Source organism: Schistocerca gregaria, chromosome 2 (assembly GCF_023897955.1).
Source record: "Schistocerca gregaria isolate iqSchGreg1 chromosome 2, iqSchGreg1.2, whole genome shotgun sequence".
Taxonomy (NCBI): Eukaryota; Metazoa; Arthropoda; class Insecta; order Orthoptera; family Acrididae; genus Schistocerca; species Schistocerca gregaria.
Window position 1 is genome coordinate 539,821,920 of NC_064921.1, and position 13,095 is coordinate 539,835,014.

Here is a 13,095-nt window from a genome sequence, read left to right on the forward strand (position 1 = left end):
CCCCCCCCCTTTCTCTGTTCTATACCTGTTCACACCCACAAAATCCACCTGATCCAGTCACATCTGCCGTCCCCCTTCTCTACGCTTATCCGCCCTCAAACCTGCTACCCGCAATACACATATATTTATTAATGATTACTTATTCTCTACTTTGACCTTTGTGACTTCTCACCAATTTTATTAAGTTTTCACCTTCCACTATTGTTGTCTTACTCAGATTTAATCCCCCCCCCCCCCCCCCCCCCCCCCCCGTGCATCCATTTCGTACTTTTTACACGTATTTGGGTGGTTTTTTTTGCATAATTTTTCGGACAGAATTCTACTTTCTTACGTATTTTTTCACACTTTTGCACCACCATGGATCATTGCTCCTCTCATCTGTGTCAATATAGAAAAGTTTCCTTATCCCTACCCAGATCCAAGTCCCACATACTGTTCCTGCGTTGTTGCTTGACTCATGAAATCACCCCCTAATGGCCTTACCATCAAAATACCCATCCCTGGCTACCACCCCTCCTTCCACAATGACCTCCACCTGTTCAGATTCCGCCAATCCTTAGCCCTCACCAACATAGTCCTGCAAAACCATATCAACCAAGCCCAATTCTTCTTGCAGTACCTTCTCTCCATCTGCAAAATTCTCCTACTATGTAATCCCAAATTCCTGGAACCCATAACACACACTGAAACTCTTGCCCTGCAGGAACTTGAGCAACATGCACAATGCCACCTCAAAAAGCTCTCCATCCTGCTCACTTCCTACTCCCACCTCGGAGTACCACTGTCCACCACTTCTACAACAACCTCCAAACCTCCCTCACACCCCCTCATAGCTGACAAACCTTGTCTCGCAGACCTACTACACTTACCCCACTCTCTGAAACTCCCTCCCACCACCACACAGAACTCAAATCCTAAACAAACCCACAACACAGTCATGAATCTTTCCTCTAGAAGCCTTAGTGCCACAGAAATATCAGTCCTTTCCAAAGGCCTCACCTTTTGCCCCACTCCCAAATTCAACTATGCAGAACTAGTTAAAGACCTCACCTTCTCCCGGTCCCTACAGTGGAAACACTTTTTCTTCACCAACCCGACCAGTCAGACTCAACCGAAGACCAACATTGAACCGAACCTTGCCTAACTCCGTTCACTCCTCCATCCAACTGTGACCCACCCCAACTGCCTCCAAACCACCCCCTGTTAACTTTCCAGAATTTCTTATCCCCGAACCTTGCCTCACCATCATTCCCCAAATCCCTCAACATGCATACTAAACTTACATCCGCAGAAAAAAACAGTCCACCATCTAGAAACTGATCCCGATCTTATAATCCTACCTGCAGACAAAGGCTCCACCACTGTAGCTTTTGAACCGCAAGGATTACGCATCAGGAGGACTCCGTCAGCTGTCAGATCCTTCCACCTACAAACCATGCCACAGTGATCCCATTCCAGCAATCCAGCAGGATCTCCAGTCACTACTCAAATCCTTAGGCCCATCCCAGAACCTCTCCTCAGAGTCCATCTCTTTACTTACCTCTACCACGCCCCGCACTCCCACGTTCTACATGATTCCTAAAGTCCATAAACCCAACCACCCAGGACAGAGAATCTCTGCTCTAGTAGACCAACACGTTCAACCTATTACCTGGAACCTATCCTTCTATATAAAGGATACCAACCATTTCCTCAACCAACTCTCCACAGTTCCTCTCCCTTTACCACACGGTACCCTGCTCATCACTACTGATGCCACATACCAGTACACTAATATTCCTAATGCCCATGGCCTTACTGCATCGAACACTACATTTCCAGACGCCCTATGGATTCCAAACCAACAACATCATTCCTAGTCTCCATGACCACTCTATATCCTCACCCACAATCACTCTTCCTTTGAAGGCATTACCTACAAACGAATCTGCATGGCACCATCCTATGCTAACCTATTCACAGGCCATCTAGAGGAATCCTTCATAACAATCCAGAATCCTAAACCCCTCACCTGGTTCAGATTCATTGATGACATCTTTGCTATCTGAATTGAAGGTGAGGACACATTATTATTATTCCTCCAGAACCTCAATAACTTCTCCCCCATTTCCTTAAGCTGGCCCTACTCAACCCAACAAGCCATCTTCTTAGATGTTGACCTCCACCTCAGAGATGGCTACATCAGTACCTCCATCCATATCAAACCTACTAACCACCAGCAACACCTCCACTTTGACAGCTGCCACCCATTTCATACCAAGAAGTCCCTTCCGTACAGCCTAGACACCCGTGTTTGTCGCATCTGCAGTGATGAGCAGTCCCTCTCTAAATATACCGAGGGTCTCACTGAAGCCTTCACTGATTTTAATTGTCCTCCCATTCTTGTACAAAAACAAATCTCCTGTGGCTTATCTTTCCAGCCTCCTACCACCTCCCAAAGTAGCACAGTCCGGCCACAGGGGAGCATTACCCTCATAACTCAGTACCATCCAGGACTGTAGCAACTGAATTACATTCTGCCAGGCTTTCGATTACCTCTCACCGTACCCTGAAATGAAAAATTTCCTCCTCACTATCCTTCCCACCCCTCCTACCATGGTATTCCACCATCCACCAAACCTACACAATATACTCATCCATCCTTACACAACCCCTGCTCCCAATCCCTCACCTCATGGCTCATACCCCTGTAATAGACCTAGATGCACGACCTGTCCCATACATCCTCCTACCACAACCTACTCCAGTCCAGTCAGTAGCATTACCTATCACATAAAAGGGAGGGCTACCTGTGATACCAGTCATCTGATATACAAGCTAATCTGCAACCACTGTGCTGCATTCGATGTAGGCATGACAACCAACAAGCTGTCTGTGCGCATGAACGGCCACCAACAAACTGTGGCCAAAAAGAAGTGGACCACCCTGTAGCTGAACACGCTGCCAAACATGATACCCCTCATTTCAATGACTGCTTCACAGCCTGTGCCATATGGATCCTTCCCACCAACACCAGCTTTTCTGAATTGCGCAGATGGGAACGTTCCTTGCAACACATCCTATATTCCCGTAACCCTCGTGGCCTCAACCTTTGTTAGTCACTGTCCTCACCCATCCAGCCCCCTCCCTGTTCCCATTCCAGCACTATACAACCGTCATTTCACCGCCACACCCAGTCTTTTAATTTCTTTTACTTTTTTATTATTTTTATTTGTATTTTTATTTCTCTCCTTTCTGCTACTTATCCCCCACACCTTCCCTCCTACTCTCCATCTAAACTGCAACACTTCATTGTTCGCCACTCCCACAATACTATCCTTCCCCCTCCCCGCCCCAGCCTCCTCCTTACCCCCACCTAGTCGCCACTACCATCATGCCCTGGTACTGCTGCTCGCAGTGTAGTTTCAGCTCTCTGAGACTGCAGATGTGTGTGCAAGTTGTGTTTGTGTGAGTGTGTGTGTCTACTGCTGACAGAGGCCTTAATGGCAGAAAGCTATGACTGTGTGAATCTTTTTATTGTGCCTATTGTAACTCAGCATCATATGGTGAGTAGCTTTACTTCTCATATATTGATTTTATTTTGCTGTCTGATCCGTCATATTCAGACAAGATACGCACACTCCTATATTTCTTTAACAATCTTTCTTAGCCCTCTGAATGTCAAGGTAACACTCTATTGTTACTCCCTACTGATGCCAGTACTGTCAGAGTGCCAATTCGTTGGTACTTTGTTTACTTTTTCTTAGCTTATAATAGCGACTGTGCTCATTATTGAAGCCCAAGGTTCTGATTTACATGTACATTGATAGTTATCAACTTCTGAGTATTGTTGCACTGAAATATCGTCGATCGATAACTTTGCTACTGTATTGCTTGTTTGTCGACTGCTTTTCGTTATTTCATCCAACATTGTTGATTATGTCCAGTATTGTTATTTAATATTGTTTTCTTAAAGTTAATTATTAAATTTGTTTATTTGATTCATTTCATAATTTTTTTTTTTTTTAATGCGTCCAACACTGAAATTCGTGAGTAACTGGAAAATACTAGTGATACAGAATATTTTAGTGAAAGTAGCAGTGGTTCAGAAAGTAATAGTGATATCCCTGCTGGTATTCTGATTGAAAGTGAAGGCAGACTGGAAAATACACAGTACACTACAGCTGATACCACATCAATTTCACGAATATGCCACCAGTGGGATATTCAGCAATTGATTCAACTTATTTTTCACTGCGCTGTTACTTCAACTAGATGTTACCAGAACAAGTCACTCAGTTAATCAATTTATTTCTAAACGCGTTGCTCCTTTGTCCAGCACACATAAAAAAAAGAGACCGTCACAATATCAGAGGTAAGAGTTTTTATAGCATGGTTACTGAATACAGGACTACATTGTTTTCATATTGAAGTACAAAACCATCTAAGACATTTACATGGTTTGGTAAACAATATTCTGATCCAAAACACACGTTAGGTGATACAGAACTGCAAACATCATGCAGATTGTTATTATTCCTGTAAATAATATCAATCATTCCATGTTTCTTATGCCATTTTACTCAGAAATAATACAGCATCATATATGGAAATTTAAATAGAACACTGCATGACAGTATAACAACATTTGACATTGTTACAGTACTGTTTGAAATAAGAAAATACTTTTGTGTCATTACTTATGCTGGCTATTTTGTACAAGACCATTTTTCGTTATGAAGAGACTGTGATAATTGTATTTCAACACGAGTTTTCTTTAATTATTTCCTATTATTACATGTAATTACCTTCTTAGGAAAATTATTTTCAAAAATGATTACAAACTCTTGAAGAAATATGTTGAATTTATGATATCTGCCAGGTTTTCTCAGCGCGACTTATTAACAGTGCATTTCCGGGTGATCTACTGAGTTGTTTCCATTTTATGCACAATATTTTGAGAAGTGACCTAGCATCATCTTCAACTCTGAGTTTTGCTGATATGCGCACTTGCTGCATCGACTCCAACCAAACTGTGAACTACTTTTGGTCTCCTGCTGCTGTTTACAGTCGAGTTCCATTCCTGTCGCTCACTATCCCCTTTGATGCTCTTTTCTTTTCCAGAGATTTCACAGATATGCTATGAAACACCCACTCTCTCACCATTTTCCAACTTTGGTGGATGTGATGGCTGACAAAATTTTAATAAACTGACTACTGGACCCCAGCATCATTTAAATTGAAAACCCTATCCTTGTTAATTAGGTTTTCTGACATATTTATTTCAATAGACTTCTTAATTTTGCTGTCTCAGAAACTGTGTTTGCACTATTATACAGATCTCATCATATTTCATTTCATGATTATATTTGAGGCAGTGTTTAGTGGCAGCTGATTTGATTGCTTGTTTTAGTTGGGCGCGTCACTGATGTTCTTTACATCTCTCCTCTACTGTTCTGATAGTCTGTCCCATGTAAGACATGCCACATCTGCACGGAATACACCACACACTTGGCTTTTGGAGACGTAGACTGTCTTTACCATTACAAAAAATACTTTTTATCTTAAATGAAAGGAGCAAAACACTGGCTGCCATGTTTCCATACAAATGTATGGATATAGTGCAGGGTTAAAGTAGTGGTTTCTCTTCCTCAGTTTCAGTCTCAACCTTTTCCAGACATTCTTCATTTTGATTGCATCGCCCATTCCATTTGATGATCTGAGTACCCATTCCTTTGGAAAATTATTTGCAGGTGTTTTAGTTCTTTGGTGAGCTCTCCTTTTCTTTTTGTGTTCCAGTCTTTAGCACCAAATTTCTTTGTGAGGATTGCTGATAGCTTGAGGTGTGGAGAAGAGTCAGTGTGTGTAGGTTTTGCACAAATGTGACTCAAGGATCTGTCCATTCTTCTCTTAACTAACACATCAAGGAAATTATAATAAACCATGTATTTCAAGTAATTTTAAGTATTTTCCATATCTTTGACTATTGGGCGAGTTAGATTCCAGGTACATTTCCACACATAATTCAAACAATGCTGAAGTCAATTTCGTTCTAATCACTGACTATTAGAATATATTATTTCAAGGCAAAAGCGTAATTCATCTTTGCGATATAACTACGTGGAAAGCATTCTAAGCTGACGGACTTAAATTTTACTGTTAATAAAACCTCAGACATTTGTTATTAAAGTATTTGTGTGACTTATTTCCTCATCCTTATCACTGAAATAATTAAGAGAGAAAAGGGATAATCTGGAAAAGTTGTATAAACATAAATTTCACATATAGTTTTGTGATATTATCTGGCAGGCAGTATTTCGTATTCACTACTCAGACTAAATCTGATGATATATGAACCTGCTATGCATGTCGAATATTAAAGCCTACGATAATAAGAATCATTTTCACAGTCAATTGCCACCAGATAAGACTAGTGTTATTGTTGTACTGAATATCAGCACTCTGGAACATAGAGTAAATTTCGCTAATCTCGTGTCGGATGAAACTTTATCATAATACCTGGCAAGCACTATTGTAAAAGGTAGTTGGGCCTTTTTTTCAAATTCCATCATGACTTTTATATTAAGATGGATGGAGTTTAAATGTTCCACAAATTCTTAAGTTTTTTCACTACATGTGACCACACATACAATTAGAAACACAATGGTTTCAACACTGCAGAATCCAGTGCCTTTGGTTCAAAGTGTTCCATGTATAGGTTCACCACAACAGGTGATGATGGACTACCCATCGCCATGTCATCGGTTTGCCATAATTTTTTTTCGTGAAATAGGAAATAAATAGCTGCCCGAAAATCTCAAAAATTTTCTTGCGAAACAATCATTGGAATCTTCTGTGGTTAGTTCCAACGAATCTAAGTGGAACTCTTAGTAAGAGGGAGATTACATTGAAGCTCATCATAACATATTTAGCCTGGAACTGCAACTGACAGATGGTGTACAAATTCAGTTGCAGATGTAGTGTTTGCACTTCCCCACATATTCGCTACGAAGGCATTTCAGGTATTTTGTGAGCTGGTGTGTAGGTGCACCTGTATTATTAATTACAGCTCTTAGAGGAATTCTTCCTTGTGTATTTTTGGTAGACCATACAGTCATGGGGACACTGCTACTTGTGTATTTAAGACTCTTAATGATGTTATGTGGGGAGCCTGACTCAATGGGAAGAGTCATCATTTTCCTCTCACTTTTATTCATAGGTCTACGCTATGTCATTCAAAAGGTAGAAAATCATCTTATTAGGACCATCTAGTTGCTCTTGTCAACTGGTAGAACTACAGTTCCCTTGTCCTCCCCAAGATTTGTCAATGCTACTCATTTTCCCTTGAAGATGTTTGACCTTAGCATTGCCACCATGGTAAGGCCTCTGAAGGTTTTGTTGTGAACGACTTCTGCTGCTTTTGGTGGGAGAGAAGCTTCAACATGCTCCACAGTTCTGCTGTAATGTGCTATTGATAGCATTTTCGGAGTGGGTTCAAAATTTAGTCCATTCGCAAGGATCTTTATTGTATCCTCATCCTGGTGTTTAACTGAGATTAATTACAGTATGGCTCCATGCATTTTGTCTTGGCTTTTTGTGCAAGCAATCAAATTTTGCTTTCTGGTATGTACACATTTTCACCTGCACTGATTCTGCTGGTTACTATATAATATTGTCAACCATTCCCAGGAATCTGCAGAGTGTTCAGCTGTCATGGTTAAGACAGACAGGAAGAAGCTCTTTTGAAGTGACATCTAGCATTTGTCGGGTGTTCCAAATTCTCTCTTGCACTAGAGCCAAGCTTGTGTAGTGCATATTACTATTTGTCACTGGTGTATTAATGTGATGTTTGATTATAGTGAACATAACTATAACTTGTTCATCTCAACACCTTGTTATGAAGGTCAATGTATTGAGAAGTTGAGCTTTTTTACTGGCGGAACTTGTCCAACTAAAGTACATTGTGGAACATCTACCTGTGGAGTTAAGTGATATGATCTTGTAGGTTTTTCTTGGTGCAATTGATAAGTAGTGTGCTTCCTAATGTTCTGCCAGGTTGTTGTTTCCATTTATGCACTATATTTGAACAACTTACCCAGCTGTCTTCTTCAAGTGTTGCGAGTTTTGCTGTTATGTGTACTTACTGCCTGAACTCCGACCAGACTGTGGTCTACTTTTGGTCTCATAACGCTATTTATAGCCGAGTCTGATTCCATTACACCTTTTGATGTCTTGGTTTTCAGAGCTCGCATTGATATTCTGTGAAACACAAATTCTCTCAGCATTATCCAACTCTGGTGGCTGTGATGGCCAATGAGATGTTAATAAATTGAATGCTCCAAGTATAACATAAATGAAAACTACTGTTCCTGTCTATTAGGTTTTCTGACAGCTTTATTTCAACGGACTCCTTAATAATGCCGCCCCTGAAAATTGGCATTTGCACCACAATACTGATCTTATTTTGTTTCATTTCATGATTGTATTTGAAGCACTGCTTAGAGACAGCTGATTTGCTTGGTTGTTTTACTCAGGTATGTTGCTGATGTACCTTGCATTTCTCCTTCACTGTTGCTTTCAAACTGTAGAGACCAGAGTCTTTAGCACCCAATTTCTTTGTGACAGAACATGATGACTCGAGGCATGGAGACATAGGTCAGTGTGTGTAGGTTTCAAACATAAACTACAATCCGTAGATCCAACTGTTTTCTCTTACTTAACAGATAGAGGAATGGCAGTTGGGCCTCTTTTTCATGCTAAGTCATGAATTTTATATTGCAACGGATGGAATTTAAATGTTCCATTAATTCTTGAAGCTTTTCTGTTCCATGTAGACACACTATAACTGTAGAACTTGGCCATAAATAGTGGTGCGAGTATAATGTAAGAGCAAAACTCAAAGCACCTATAGAGGACAGCTGCATCAGTCGTCAACATATTGTGCATAAAATGGCTACAACAATTTGGCAGAACACACTATTAATGTTGAATTTATATTTAAGTTTATTCTAGTCAACATAATTTAAGCTTTCTTTAAAATATTCAGTAGTTTTGTCATTAATCAACCTCACTTGTTTCTCAGACTGTGTCCAAATTGTACGTAGAGGTAAGTTATACTATGTGACTAACTGCGCACTCTCATCTGAATAATCCATCACAGATAGGTGTGTGTCGTTTTTAATGTCTGATTGTTGAATTAGTACATTATCTGGGTATGACTATCTTGAGCAATTTTTGTAGGGAAATTTATGGCTGATCAAACTGTACGTGGTCTGAAGAACCTCGACATCCTCTAGGTTCATTCAAGAAATGTACACTAAAATCACCACAAATTAATAATCCCATACCTCTGTCTAACAGACAGCATAATAATTCATCAAATTTAGATCACATGACTAATGGAGAGGTAGTAAATTGAACACGGAGAAAATATGTTTGTGGCACCAACTTGACTAAAGGAAGGGGTCAATTTTAAGAACAGGTTCATAGCAATCAAAGAATTATCAGTTTGGTAATGAAGGAAAGTGTGTGTAGGGGACAAGAGGGTGAAAGGTGTTAAAATTTCTTGGGACAGATCAAGATTTGAGTACTGTAAGCACATTCAAGTTCACGGGGGTTGCAAATGTTCAGTAGTCGTGCAGAAATGAAAAAGATTTCACAGGATGGGCCAGTGTGGAGGGCTGCCTCAAAGCAGTTTTTGGAATGATGATGACAAAGACGATAATGCAATAATTGAGTGTGGTTGTTATGCCTCTACAAGTATGCAGAGATTCAATTCTAAACAGATCATCAGTAGGTAGTTTTATATAGTCTCTTGAGTCACAAAACAGGTGGTGGGAAGATAGTTTCTCAAGTCACAAAGCGGACAGTATGACTGAAAGCAAGTTAAAGTGCGGTTCAGAGCTACAGAAGTTATTTCTCTGTTCTGAGGTCATTTTTGTGTAACAGTAGCATCATTTTTCAATGCAGTGGAATTAATTTTGGGGCTCAGTTTATTAGATGAAGTGATGCAACGAAAATTTCAAATGGAGGAAGCCAACTATTAAAGAAAAGGTAGGGGTTTTAAGAAAGAGGTGGTAGGTACACGATAGAATATGGCGAATTATATGAATATATTCATAACGTCTTTGAAAATATATCAGAAGCCACTGTAAAAGTTTTATCGAAGTGTAGTGATACCTGTGCTGATGCACCATTAAGATATTTGTTGGATGGCGAACAAGTTGAAAGAAATAAGGAACTACAAACTATACTTGTGGGAAAAAATGTACAGACTGGTGAATGAAAATATTTAGAAGGCCAACAAATATTTTAGTGCACGAAGTATTTATTTTCTTAATGGTCCATTCAGAAAACAACAGATGTATATAAAAATTTTAGGCTGTGTCTCGTAACAGAACTGTAGGAAAACGCACAGTAAAAGACTGTAAGAATACTACACTGAAATTCATTTTTAGTAATCATATACGGTTTAATGGTAACAAAGATCAGTTGTTAACAATTCCTGAAAATTTAATCACTTTCTGACAAATAATCCATCTGTCTGAGTAATTTAAATAAAACGCTGCCTCATAAACTAGCACTAGTAGGCTAGGCATGAGCATGGAAACAACTGGCTTGAAAGATTAACATGACAGTTGGCACAGTAAGTAACAGAAAAAAAGAATAAAAAGGCACAAGTATTCACAGTAAGTAACAGAAAAAAAGAATAAAAAGGCACAAGTATTCAAAGATCTTTATATGTTTGTGTACTACAGGATGTGAATAAAAAAAACACGACAGTAAACAATGAAAATAATTAGGCTCGAGAAATACGCCAAATGATGTGTAGAATACCATTTGATGTATGAAGAAGGGAAAAGTGTTTGGAGACGATGGTGCTTCAATTGAAATGATTATAGCTAAAGGCAAAGGAATACAAAATGAATTAATTAATAATTTTACTGAGTAATTATGAAGGACAAGAATCCCCCAAAGCTGAAACACTGCTGTAATTGCTCTACTAATGGATACAGAGAAGTCAAACTATACTTATCAGTGTCCTCATGGCAAGGTCCACCAAATTTATCATCAACCACAGAGGAACAAAAAAAAAAGTTTACAAGAGGATGTAGTACAATGAACCAACATCCAAGCCATAAATGAAATTATAGAATGGGCAGTAAGTATGAACTATTACTTAGCATGAATAATAAATTTCTGAGAAAGGTTTTGGCTAATTATCAACAAAATTCATATTAATGTCTTTTGAGAAATTAAGCATTGTTTTAATAAACACTCTTACGCTGAAAAATATTCAAGTGGCTCCTTAACCAGCTGGCTTCAAATAATATATTGCCACACTCACAGTTTGGATTTCAAAAGGGTTTTGATACTGAGAAGGTTATTTACACATATATAGTGAGAATACACTTGCTGTACTTATCCAACTAAAAGACAAGGTTTTTTCCCCAAATTCATAATTTGTAAAATGTTTGTACAGAACACTTGAAAAGCATCACAACAAATGAGCATTAGCTTCAACAACAGGGCCAAAGCTGCTATTACTCTATGGCACAGCTGATTTTTAAGACCACATACAGTGTTAATCTGAAATGCTACACGAGTTCTGGTGATTCATATGTAGGTAGTTGAGTGCACAGCGTACTGTCATCATTCAGTCTGCTTATAATAAGTTAATGGTTCTCCATGAAGCAGAGGCCACAAACAATTGGGTAGCAGGAAGAAAATTTGGTGTCACAGAAGCAAATGTTCATAGGAGACATCAGACAAATAATAAATTAAAGGAAACCAGTTCCACACACCAAACTTCCATGGGGCCGAAGCAGGGAAGGTTCTACAAATTGGAGTAGCTTGGTGTTAAGTATGTGTCGAAGAAACACTATGAAGACTTCCCAAATACTTAAGATATTACAGGATAGTACGCACTAGAAATAAAGGGAATTTTTCAACTGAATGTGTTACTGAAACCAGAGTAAGTACTGGCTGGTGCGTGACAATGATGGTGGGCGTACTCTATCTCAGCAACTTCCTGTGGCATTTATGAGACACCTATTTTTTATCTGTCTTCAAATTTTACTGTTGACATGAAGGGTGTTAAAAGTGCTGGCATTCCAAGGACGAGAATAACAATAATGCTGGGTGCACTAGAAAATGGAACAATGTTCCCTGCGTGTGTGATTTTTCACAAGAAAATGGTGTCAAAGGAAAACAGCTTCCAGGACTTACTTTTAGGTGCCAAGAAATGGGATGGATAAAAAATGACTTGAAGCTAGATCAGCTGAAGACCGTTTGGAGCAGAATACCAGGCTCTTTTCATAACAGAAGGAAAATGATGGCACTCTATTCTTTCAGGGGACACCTCACACAGGAAGTTAATGGTTTAATGGCAAGGTAATAATTCTTCAAAGATCGATCTAAAACCTTCATGTAATAGACATCGTTGCGAACAAACCTTTTAAGGTTAAATTGCAGTCACTTTACAAAGACTAAACTGCAAACACTTTACAGTGAGTGGCTTCTTCAATGAAAATATGTCCTTACTCCACAAGGAGGATGTTAAAAAAAATTCCCAATATTCATGATTAATTTTTGAGGACATTTCTCGTGGAGAAACAGTGGTCTGTCTAAAAGTACTTTAAAAATGTAGACAAACAATCTTGACAACAAAAACATTTATTTTGATATAGTAACCAGTTTCAAGCAGTTTTTGACCATCCTTTGACCTTCATACAATGATGGTAGGCAGTAGCGGTGAATCGAGAGGCTACTGCAACTCCACAAATGTCAACTGAACAGTGGTATTGAGATAACACAAATACTGGCAAACTAGACATGTGGAAGCTGAGAGCTGCACCACAAGAATCAAGTTAACTGACTTTTCTAAATTAAAGAAAAGTTTCATTGGCCTGAAAAAAATATCCGAGCTAGGAAAAAGAAGTATGATAATTTGAAAAAGAAGAAATGAGAGGTTTATATGAGGCAAATAAATATTAAAAGTACATATTTTTCTATGGAAAAGAAGGAACAGCTAAACCAAAGGTAAAAGAGTTGGAAAGGGAACGGGTTTATCCACACAAAGTGACTGAAAATAGTAAGAATACAGGAAGAAAGATG

At 39.0% G+C, this 13,095-nt stretch overlaps 1 protein-coding gene across 14 annotated transcripts in view; it reads right to left on the minus strand.

Annotated features, from left to right (window-relative positions):
* LOC126331098 (gamma-tubulin complex component 3-like) overlaps positions 1-13,095 on the minus strand; it is a 271,857-nt gene that overhangs the window by 49,218 nt on the left and 209,544 nt on the right. The window lies entirely within an intron of this gene.